We start from the raw sequence: 12,171 nt of genomic DNA, 5'->3' as shown, positions 1-12,171 counted from the left end.
ATCAAATATCAACACTAATAAGCATCGAATCATCAAAAAAAAATCAATACTAAGTCACATCAAGTTATCAAGAATCAGTATCAATGCCACATTAAGACATCAAAAATCAACATAGAACTAGAAGGCAACAGAACTGAAGAAGCAAGCAATATCAAGTATTAAACAGATGAAACATAAATAAACCCAAAACTACACCTACATAATAAATAAACCCAAAACTACTCAAATATTGGAATTGATAAACTTGATAAAATACTAAATAAATCAACTAATTCCGACCTCTCATTGAATTATTGGACCAGTTTTTTTTGGTTTGGGCTTCCAAAACCTAAAATGCTGATCCAACTAGCAACACACAAAACTTCTCATTTTAGGCTTGTCCCTCTAGCTCTTTCAATCGAGTTCACATCACTCTCCTTTCTGAGGCCTCCTTAGAACATGACCACCATCTCAAAGCACCTTCTTGGAGGTTGACATTGATAGATGCGACTCCCAAATCAGCTCTAATACGATAATTCCATAATGTATCCTTCCTTTTATTTTAATAAGTAATCTTTTGTAGTATAGAAGAAGAGATTACAGAATACGTAATCCCCTAGAACCCAAATACGCGAGGGGATTCCAACCAGCAAAGGTGATGTAGAACCTGGGCTGAATCGAACCGGTTTTCAGATGTCCAGCTGGGCCAAATCAAAAAAGCATAGCAAGTATCCCAGAAGAGCCAAAACACTATTCACGTGTACAGTAACATGAACAATGTCAGCTTTGTTTTGGGATCTTAACGAGAATATTATAGAAGATTTGAGGGGACCCACTTGCATCTACAACTTTGGAAGATTGAAGACCTTAGTAGATTCAACTTTAGTTTCTATTTATTTGTTGCCTGTATTCCAAAAGTTAGTTTCTTTTTTAGCATTCAAGCATGTAGCTGATTATAAAAGCTTAGATCCTAATTTTCAAATTGTAGTAAGTTCCCATTTGTTGGTTGCTGAAAATATAAGCTGTCAGCAAAACTTTCTCAGCCCAAAGTTTCTATGTTTCATGTAGCTAGGAAAGCAAGTAATAGCACTCCATAGATATGTAATAGGTTGTTCTCAGCCCACAGATACAATCGATGCCTTACATTAGAATGTGTTCCTTCCTAACCAGTATCCCATATGGGAACCAATTCATTTTATAAATAAACATGACCCAATTACCTTATCTTTCCTTGTTTTCAACATGTCCATCTTAACATGCCGATCTCCACTACACAACTTCTCAATATATCACTTCACCGTCCAACATTCAGCCACATACATCATTGCTAATCAACAGCAGTCCTAAAGAACTTCCCTTTATAGCTTAAACAGAATACGTCAGTCCCTTTCTAGCTTAAACTTCCCTCTTTTTTTTTTTTTTTTTGGGGGGGGGGGGGGACACAAACGGGGCCAAAAAGACCAACCCAAGCAAACAAGAAAACCGACTACCACAGCCTTCCATTTCTGCCTGAAGGATCTCTCTCAGCTTTTCAGGGGAATCCTGAATGAATGCCAACTGATTCATGAGGTGCACCTGCGTCTTAGACATCCAACCGGCGAACTTATTTGCCTCTCTGCAGACATGTTCAAATTCTTGTGTGTCCAATAGATTTGGCCAGGAGCTTAACTCCCCCCAATCTCTTGTGGTGACCTTCCTCTCGCTCGCAAGGATCTAGCAGCGAAACTGCCTTGCAAGAGACTGATTCCACTAGCAGCTGTAGTCATCGTTTCTCAACAACCAGTCTGATACCTTACATTATCACCCAAAGCTCTGCCTCCATGACCTAGCAATCTGAAATTCTCTTTGCAATACCTCCCAAGAACCTCCCTTCATGGTCAAGGTACACTCCTCCCACCTGAGTGAACCCCCTCTTCTGCAAACAGCGGCAATGACGATGCATTTTGTTATGATCCTGGTTAAGGGTAGGGCCTCTCAGATAGGGTTTATTGCAAGACAATGTGTGTTTGGATTAGGGCATATTATGACAAAAGGAATGAAGAATATTATTTCCTAAACTTCTAAGTCTCTCTACTCTGTGTTTCTTCTTCTTCCTCAATCCCCACTCTTCTGATTTCTACTCCCAACTCTGAAATTCCTCTGCTCTAGGCCCCTAGAAAATGGGTTCACAACAATGGTCCAACCTGCCGGATCAAATGGACAATGTTCTAGCACGGAGAGCAAAACAACAAGCAAGGAGAGAGGAGTTTGGTGAGTTCACAAAGACTATGCTTACTTTTATATCTTCAATGAAAAGGAACCTTGATCAACTCCTTGCACAAAGGGGTATCGCCTAGGGGCGGAGCCAGGATTCAAAGTCGGGGGGGCCGAACAGGGGCGGAGCCAGGATTCAAAATCGGGGGGCTGAATGATCATAACATAATTTATGCTACTAATATTTAAAAAGCCAATAATAATTCAAAATAAATCTTTAGAAAAACAAGAACATGTGAAAAACCACAAAACACCTCTCTAGTGTCACTATCATAGTGGAACTCGATGATCTTTGAGGTCGCGAAAATCCTTAATGATTGATTCTGTACTAATTTTCTTTACAATTTCCCTTTCAATATATAAAATCATAGAATCTGTGAGATAATCATCTTCCATCCTGTTCTGCAATTCAGTTTTAATAATCCTCATGACAGAAAATGCTTGTTCTAAAGTTGTAGTAGAAATGGGAAGAGTAATCAAGAGAGTAATTAATCGATAAATAAGTGGATACGCCTTGGATCTTGTTGTCTTCACCAACCACTGACACAAACTACTAATGGTAGACATATTCTGATAATTTGAACCTTTGACTACATCAATCTCATAGTGTCGCAATTGTGCTATCAAGCGCTCTCTCTCATGCTCAGTAAAATCTTGGGGATAATATTTAGCCACAAGCTTGGAAATGTCATCAATTTGAAAATTCTCACAACCATTTCTAGGATCCAAACAAGAACTAAGAAGTAAGCAATTCTATAGCATGCTCATTGAATCTACCATTTGGCTCATTCAATTGGCTATCAATTGTAGCATAAAAAATATTTGCTCGATAGTATTGTTCAACTGTAAAATCATCTTGTTGATAGCGAGCTCGACCTTTCCTTCCAACAAACTGAACACTTATGTTAGGGACATCAATGTTCCGCTTTTGACAAAAAGCAATCACCTTAGCCAAAAGCCCCTCCCATCTAACATCCCTCATTTCTTGGATAAGCTTCTTTGTAGAAGACACAAAATGAATAGCATTTAAGATGTCTTCAAACTTCCGTTGCAAAGCTTGACAAAGACCATCAGTGATGTCTATAATTTCTTTCATTAAATGCAAAATCAAAACAAAATCAAATGAGGTCAATGTATCATGGGCCGATTCTGCTTCAACTCTCTGTGATGAAGTAGTCCCCTTTTTAATTATGCTGATCAAAACCTCACAGGTAGCACCATACATACTTATCAAACTTGAAATAGATTTCAAATGAGAACTCCAACGAGTATCTCCAGGCCGTTGTAAAGTTCCAATCTGATTAAGCCCGCTTCTAGTCTCAAGTTCATCAATGGAGATCAAGTAAGCAATTTCAGAAGCATGTGCAACTTTTAACTCGTCATTTCGCTTACTAGATGCACTAACAAGATTAATAATAGACACCAATTTGGAGAAGAACTTTTCAACTAGGTCAACACTTCTAGATGTTGCAACTAATGCTAATTGCAAACGATGAGCAAAACAATGGATATAATAGGCATATGGACAATCAATAAACTACTAAGGCTTGTAACCCATTCCACTCACCTTGCATATTACTTGCTCCATCATATCCTTGACCTCGAATGTTGTGAATATTAAGCCCATGATGAGAAAGAGTAGAAAAAATAGCAGTCTTCAAAGTTAAGGCCTTTGTATCTAGAACATGAACGAGATCAAAAAAGCGCTCTTGTACACATCCTTTTTTATCAACAAACCTTAAAACAATAAACATTTGCTCTATTTTAGATTCTTCACGAGATTCATCAACTATTAGGCAAAACTTTGCATCACCAATCTCTTTGCAAATTTCTCTCTTCACTCTGTTTGCTATAATATGTAAAATCTCCTTTTGTATCTGAGGTGATGTATATAATGCATTTTGAGGAGCGTTATCCAACACAACTGCTTCAACTTTATCATTATAAGAAGCTATCAACTTTAAGAATTCAATATAAATTGCCTCTATTGATTGATTGTTTGCTTTCTTCATGACCTCTAAAAGCACAACCTTGAGACGCTAGCAATTTGATCACATCAATTGAGGCTTTCAAACGTAACCGATTGTTTTCAATTTCTTGAGATGTATGTTTTTCAAGCATTAGTTCGATGGGTTGATGTCGCTTCATCAAGTTTGCACAATTATTTTTAGCAACTTCGTGACATGAGTTGATTTGCTTTCCCATATGATTTACTAAAGCACTGTCACTTCCACCGACTTTCTTCCAATTTTTAAATCCATCAAGAGTGAATGACCTTTGTCCCGAGTTTGCTCCAGGCTTATTGAAGAGAAAGCATAGAAAACAAAATACTGCATCTTTTGAAGGAGAATACCCTAACCAAGAAGGATAAACCTTGAACCGCAAAGACTGAAAACGTCGAGGATGATTTGATGGTCCAAATTTCGGGTACTCTTGAAGAATAGGCTGATATGGTCTAGCTTTAATATAACAACGTATAATTTCATCACGTTGATTAACCGAATACTCCCAAATTTGTTTCCTCAACCCGGGATCACGCTCACAATAATTATTTTTTTTTTTTTTTTTTTTTTTTTTTTTCTTTTTTTTTTCTTTTTTTTTTTAATAAAAGATCCTTTTTTTTTTTTTTTTTAAAAAAACAAATAAAAAAATATCAACCTTTAAAGGCGATTTGTTTTTTTTTTTGTTTCCGATACTTTTTCTGATTCTTGAAAACTCAATTTCGAGCCTCAAATGCACTCAAATTGATTTGGATTTTTGCATACTAGCTATTTCAAACATAATAAACACTATAATAACTACTAGTTTACTAAAAAACTCTGAAAATGTACATCCAACATTCCAAGTATATAGTACATGATCGGAGAAGTTGTTTGTTATTACTTACAGTTACAACTTACAACTTACAACTTGCTTCAGTCTATTCTATTCAAGCCTCGGGTCTCCCTCTTCGTCTCCCCCTACAATACAATATAACTCCCATGATGTTTGCCCCGCCCATATAGTTTTGGACATAGTCCTGCACCTCTTATGTGCCTCGTCCCTGCATGATTCCCTACGGTGGGAGTTGTGAATCTCCAAAGGCTGGTGGTGGTGGGCCTTGTGGTGTGGAATAGTGTGGAAGATCTGCTCGACAAATGAAGACCACCCCTTTGGCTCTCGGGACTGGGGGTAGGATCGATAAGGTCGCGGTGGTGACTCGATTGATTGGGGGACACCATAGCTCCATAGGCCGCTCCATACCATAGGCTCTAGTCGTGGTTCCACCCATCGATAGCCGGGGGGCCCATTGGTCCATACCATGGACCTACCATGTCGACTCGGTAGAACCAATACTCTCCCGGCGGTTCATTGAGGACTCTGCGGGCCTTGCCATCCGGATCCTCTGCGGGTGGAGGGTCTCTGTATCATCAATGCTCATCGATCTCGTGATCCCACCAAGCTCTCGGCATCGGATGGCGGTGGACCCATATGATGGCGTGTCCTCTGTGCTCCGGCCATGCTTGTTTCCCCTTCCCCTTCCTCGAATATGTGGGAACATTTTTGCCTCGGATGCGGCTCCGGTTGGTCGATCTGTGTCGCGTGGGTGGGCGGCTCTCTCTGTGAATCTCGGTGGTCGTCCTCCCCCCCGGCTCTCCGTCCGGCGGTGGTGGTGGTGGTGGTCTCTCCCCGGATCGGTGAATCCCGATCACGGGTCCCACACCCTCCTCATCCCCTCCATCATCACCATCACCGTCATCATCATCACCATCATCGTCATCGCCGGAGGCTGGTCACCTCATTCTCGGTGTCGGACCGGAAAATCAAATCCTCACTCTGGGTGGATGCCTGGGTGTCACGAAGGACGGCGGCTCGCTGTGGCCTCCCCTCACTGGCCTGAAGTCCCCACATCAGCCCCCATCTCCTCTGCATCGACTTTGGGAAGACCTCCATCCTCATCCGGCAATCCGTCTCCACTATCCTCGATCCGGTCACTGCGGGTTATCATCATCATCCATCTCAAATATGTCCCACTCGATATTGGTGCTCTCTCTGTCCATCCCTGTCTAATTGATCCTCTCTCGGTCTCGTATTATAGTGTAGGTACAAGGTCCTCTGACGCTTCACACCCAATCGGTTCGCCTCTTTGAGTGAATGAGGCTGAAAGTGCTCAATTTCGCTCACACCGGTGGCGAACATGTTTGAGAGCACTTTGCTTCAATCCTACTCAAGTTGTGTGAATCACGTCCAAATTGCAACCACCACTCGCTGCAACAAACATAGACTCCAAGTCATTTTAATACTTAAATAACTAAATTAAAGATAGAATCATAGAATATAATAATTAAATGTATAATGTATAATGAAATAAATGAATAACTTGCTCCGTTTCCCGTCCCGATCCCTACACGACCGAGCTCCCTGGCATCCCTAAGCCTTTATCTAATATATAAAGAAAAAACAATACTAGTTGTACTTGTGTTCTGTTACTACTTACTAGGTTAATGACTTAGTATAAAACTACGATTGTGAATATCAAATGATTCTAATCACTATCTCACCTCCATAGGATTTCTTGTTTGGCTCCGGTTCACTTCTCCACTACGGTTTGCCATCCATCAAATCTTCCTCATCCCAATATTGTCCTTGTATGTCTTGGTTTAATGTATCTTTGTGAAAAGTTGTCTGGGAATAGTTTGCTTGCCTTAATAGTGTGATAACATATAAATTAAATTAAATACTAGACTTAAGTACTTAACAACTTAACAACTCACCACCTTTCGGTGGATCTTTCACATGACTCCATCTCTTGTTGATGATTTGAAGGACTTTCTTGTTCCCTGGGTGCCCAACTTCTCTTCATCCTATCTCTGCACTTGTGTCTGTGGTTTTCTTTCTGATCTACCATCCTCCACTTCACCACGCTCACTCTTCCTACTATCCTCCATTGTCGCTCTCATCAGGTGTCCTGGCTCTCCTTCCTCCCCGTAGACCCTCCCGGTTAACCACTCCTCATCAACTACTCCTAGCCTCTTCCTACTCTCCTCTCTCTTCCTTTCTCTTTTCTCCTCCTACTCCCCCCTTGTCCCTCTCTCCTTTCATGGTGTTTTTTTCTACTTCCTTGTCCCCTTTCTTCCCTTACCTTTCCAATCTCCTTCCATTGTCTCTCCCGGTCCGCCTTTCTCTCCATCCATCGCTCCCTCGTCGTTTGTGTCTGTTTGTGTTGTTTTGTTTTCTGATTTACTATATGTTTAGACTTTGATCTTCTCTTCATCTTCCCCCTTTCTTTTTGCCTTTCATCCTTTACTACTTTTCCCTCCCCTCCTTCCCCTTGCTTGATTTTGTTGTTTTTCTCCTTCTTCTCCCTCATCTCCTTCCTTTCCTCCCATCCTTCCTGTTGTTTTCTTACCTCCCTCCCTCTCCTCCTTTTCCCTCTTTTCCCTTTGTTTCTTTTGTCCTCTTTTGCTTGCTCCTTTTTCTCTTGTGGGGCCCTGTCCCCTCCCCCCTCTTCTCTCTCTATCTCTTTGGGCCCCCCTTTTCTCCTTTTCCCCTTTCCTCCCCCTTTCTCCTTCCCTCCCCTGTCTTCTTTCTTTTTTCTCCCTCCTCTCTTCTCTCTCCTCCTTCTCTCCCTTTGGCTTGCCTCTCTCACTCGCCTCCTCTACTTCCCCTCCCTCCCTCCTCCTCTCTCCCCCCCCCCCTCTTTCCTCCTTCTCTCCTCTTTCTCCTCTCTCTCTCCCCTCCTCTTCCCTCTCTCTCTCCTCTCCCTCCTCCCTCTCGGTCTCCCTCCTCCTCTCCCTCTTTCTCTTCTCTTTCCTCTTTCTTTCCCTTTTCCTTCCTTCTTCCTCTTCCCTTTCCCTTTCTCCTTTCCCCCTGTCCCTTCTCTTGGCCCCCCTCCTCCTTTTTTTCTTCTTTCCTCCTCTTCCTCTTTCTTCTCCTTCCTTCCCCTTTCCTCTTTTGTCTCCCTCTGTTCTTGCTCCCTTCTCCTCTCTCTTTTATACCTCCTATTTTTTATATTTTTTAACTTATTTTTTTTATATTATATTTTATATATATACACACTAACTATCTTATTCCCCATCTCTTCTCTCTTCCCTTCTCTCCTATTTTTATTTCAATTATTTTTTTTTAATATTTATTTTTTTTATTATTTATTATTTATACGTTTACTTTCGTTATTCCCCTCCCTTTTCTCAACTCTCCTCATCCATTTCTTATCTGTCTATCATAACATTTTTAACAATATACATAATTTAGTAAATATTTTTAATACTTTAAATCTATTTTCACTACTTCATGTTATCACTCTTCTTTTTTCTCTCTTTTGCCTCTCTTTTTCTCCCTTCTTTTCCTCTCTTTTTGGTACTTTTTCTCTCTTCCTCTCTCTCTCCTCTTTTTCCCTCTCCCCTTCTTTCCTCTCTCATTTCTTTTTTTTCTTTCTTTTCGATTTTTCTTCTTTTTTTTTTTAAAAAAAAAAAAGGGGGGGCTCTTTTTCTCGGGTTTACAATAATCCTCCACCACCCACACCCCCCCCCCCCCCCAAAAAGAAAAGAGCAGCTGGGTTTGTCTCCCCCCCCCCCCCCCTCTTCCCTCCCAATTGGTTTTTTTTTTAATTTAAAAACTCCATTTTATTTTAAACCAACCCCCCTTTTTTTTTTTCCTTTTTCACCAAATTTTTTTTTTCTGTTAGCTAGTATATGATTCAAAATAAAACTCAACCAAATAGAATAAGAGTCATATTTTATCAATTAGTTCAATAATTTTTTAATAGAATAATTATTTCAATAATTAGTTCAATACCATATAAATATACAAATATACAATGTTAGAAAAAATCATTAATTCAATAATTAAATTGAAACAATTTTCAATTAGTTGATTGTTTTCTAAAAAGAAAAAAAAAAAAAAAAAGAGAGAGAAAAAACAACAACAAATCAACAATACATAAAAACAAATAATAAAAGATAATTAAAAAAAACAATGGAAACAATACTAACTAAAAATAATAAAAAGAAAGGAGAGAAAGAAAAAAAAAAAAAAAGAAAAGAAACGATACCTAGGTCCACAAAAAAAAAAAAAAAAAAAAAACCAAAACACATAATAACAAACGATACAACAAATTTGGGAAAACACAAATAAATTGAGAAAGAAAGAACAACTAACTAAAATAAAATAAAAAATTCAAATATGCTTTCTAGAGAGAATACTAGAAAAATCGTGAGAGAGAGAGAGAGAGAGAATCGTGAGTTTCTACCACACAAAAAATCGTGGGTGAGTGAGAGAGAGAAAGGAATAATTTGAAAAAAAGATAGTGAATACCTGATAATTGTGGAGAAGATTTAGGAAAACTCCAATATCTGCAAACTACTCCAATACTTTGTGAAACATGTGAGGGAAAAAAGAGAGAATAAATAGGGAATGAAAGAGGAAATTCAGGAGAGAATAAATAAGAAAGAAAATATGAGAGAATAAATAGGGAGAAATTCAAGGATCATGAGTTAGATTTTAATTAGGATTTAACTTTTTGTTCCTTAAAACTAGGGTTTAATGGTAACCATCAGATAATAATTAAGAATGACATCTATACCCATCATCTTCACCATAAAATTTAATTATATATATATATTAAATCAAGGGGGGCATGGCCCCCCCGGTCCCTATGTGGCTCCGCCACTGGTGTCGCCCCTTCTACCAAACAATGCCCACCAACATCTGCAATGTCACACGGAACGGCCATTGCAGTAGTGTCGTCGGCACCAGAGCACACAAGGAAGACTGTGATCAATGTTGAGGTTCCTTCAAGGCAACATCTCGAGTCAAACTCAGGCCATTTCCCAGGCTGCTTCATTAGTGTCGGATGGCGTTCATGATGGAAGACAATGGGTAGAAATGGTGATCGAGGAACAAGGGCAGAAGTAGGATTCAGAAGGTGAGAGCACTGATTGAGACAATCCTCATTCAAACACAGCCGCCCTTGTGTTTCCGGTTCCAAAAAATGATGATGGCTCCGGCAAGAATCTGACTAGTGAATGTGTTTGTACGGAGTGAGCGAATTAGAAGTTTAACATGGTCGATCCCTTATGCGAACAACACTCTGTTGAAGAAAATTTTACAGATCGTGTGTTCACCAAAAATGATTCTACTTCTCGATTTTGCTCCAAGGTTGTTTCGTACAAGCTTGAAGGATGGAGCAATGACACCGACTAAGAAAACCAAGAACAAGGGCCAAGCCTCCATGGCTGCAAATGGAGGCAAATGCAAGAGGAAAGAAGCGTCGACAACATCGCAAATGGAGGCGTCTACAAATGAACTTTACGATGAGAACAACCCATGTCTCATCACCGACATCCGTCGAAGAGGCGGTGTACCCCAACAAGGTGGAGGCGATTAGGGTTTTGTGTGAACAAAATAAAATCACAAGGGAAAAGTGGAAGAAGGAAAGACTGAACTGGTCAATTCAATTTGGGTTGATGGGCTTGGTCCAAGTCAAACCACTGCCCCAAGGAACTGAATCGTGGAAATTAGAAGTTGGGAGGTGGGCTTTAAGATGTCAAGTCATTCAAAAAACCAACGGCCCACCTATTCGTACTATGAACTAAGGAATTCAAACTCCATGCAAGGGCCCGTTATGTGTAATACTTTTGAGCTGATACCCAAGCAAGCAAAGGCCCAAATATTAGATGACCCACTTACTACATTTTATCAACAGGGGCATTTATAGAACTATATTATTCTATCTTCTTCTTTCTCCATCGTATTTGGCAAGACTGTGCAACCGATCCAAACGAAGCCACAAGAAGTGGCGTTGGTGGAGGCCTTAATTCCAACGATGCTGGAGTGGTTCCCCGTTTCCTACAATGCGACCAACTGGGCTGATTATGCAGGAAAATTACTTACGTATTCTTCAGTGTTGGTGGATCCCATTCGTGTGAGTTCAGGAAATGGTGAAGATACACTCGAAATTGTCATGATGATGGTATTAACTGAAATTAACCTTGCAAGGGAGGCATTAGGTTCTCGAATCACACAGAGATTTTCAATTACAAAAGATGGTGATGTGGGTGTCGATGTTGCTGAATGTGTGACATGGCTGCAAAAAACGCATTGGGAACCTCTATGTGAAGCTCTAGAGAAAACGAAAGAGGGGTTGATTGTGCTCGGGTTACCATATCCTCTTCTTACTGCTACCTCAAGGAACATTTCAGGTATTTGTATTGAAACAAATTACTTTAACAGCAAACTCAATCCATGTTCTATATCAGAGGTGGAAGCTTCAGTCATGTTCTATATCAGAGGTGGAAGCTTCAGGGGTGTCTCGACTCAAATTGTGGTTTTGCTAATTTGCCACGTTGCTATCAACATGGGAATAAATTCGCGGATTGCAACTCTTGAGTTCAAATCATGATCATAAGCTCATGAGAGTTATGAAATCAGCTTCAAGGAGAAATTCATCACTCCTAACAGATGCAATAGAAAATGTGTTAGAAAGGAACTACCCTGTTCAATTGTTTGGTGGTTCTGTACCCGAAATGAGTGCAAGTATAAAAGGACCTTAATCTGCGGTGCCTTCACAGAATGTTCACATCTGTGCTGCGTTGTATTGATTTTGCTTCCAAGAAGGCTATTGCGGAGTTTGCAACATACAATGGCGATGGGGTCTGCAACATGCTCTTCTGTAAGAGTTTTTTTGTAACTGCTTCAGACCCTGTACCCACTATCGCTGCATATATTGTTCAGGCCGTTCCTTATTTTTCTGCTACCTTAGAGGGATATGGGACATTTGTTCTGAATGCTACGGAAAAATCGGATGAAGAGATTGACTTGGGTCTGTATGAGAAAGGATTTGAGGAGCTGTTGGGTTTGTCCAAGGTGTATACCACTTCTACTTTACAGCCCCTTGGGTTCTCAATTTTTACCAATATAATAATCACTGGATGCACTTAAATCTCATGCTAAATTCTG

At 40.0% G+C, this 12,171-nt stretch overlaps 2 protein-coding genes across 2 annotated transcripts in view; one reads left to right on the top strand and one right to left on the bottom strand.

Annotated features, from left to right (window-relative positions):
* Positions 1 to 12,171, bottom strand: part of LOC149022895 (putative voltage-gated potassium channel subunit beta) — a 34,065-nt gene that overhangs the window by 803 nt on the left and 21,091 nt on the right. The window lies entirely within an intron of this gene.
* LOC149022896 (uncharacterized) overlaps positions 1 to 12,171 on the top strand; it is a 64,104-nt gene that overhangs the window by 45,976 nt on the left and 5,957 nt on the right. The window lies entirely within an intron of this gene.

Source organism: Hakea prostrata, chromosome 3 (genome assembly GCF_041222555.1).
Source record: "Hakea prostrata isolate BN-2017 chromosome 3, UWA_Hpros_2, whole genome shotgun sequence".
Classification (NCBI taxonomy): domain Eukaryota; kingdom Viridiplantae; phylum Streptophyta; class Magnoliopsida; order Proteales; family Proteaceae; genus Hakea; species Hakea prostrata.
Note: the sequence above shows the minus strand (reverse complement) of the source record. Positions and strands in the feature narration are given on the sequence as shown.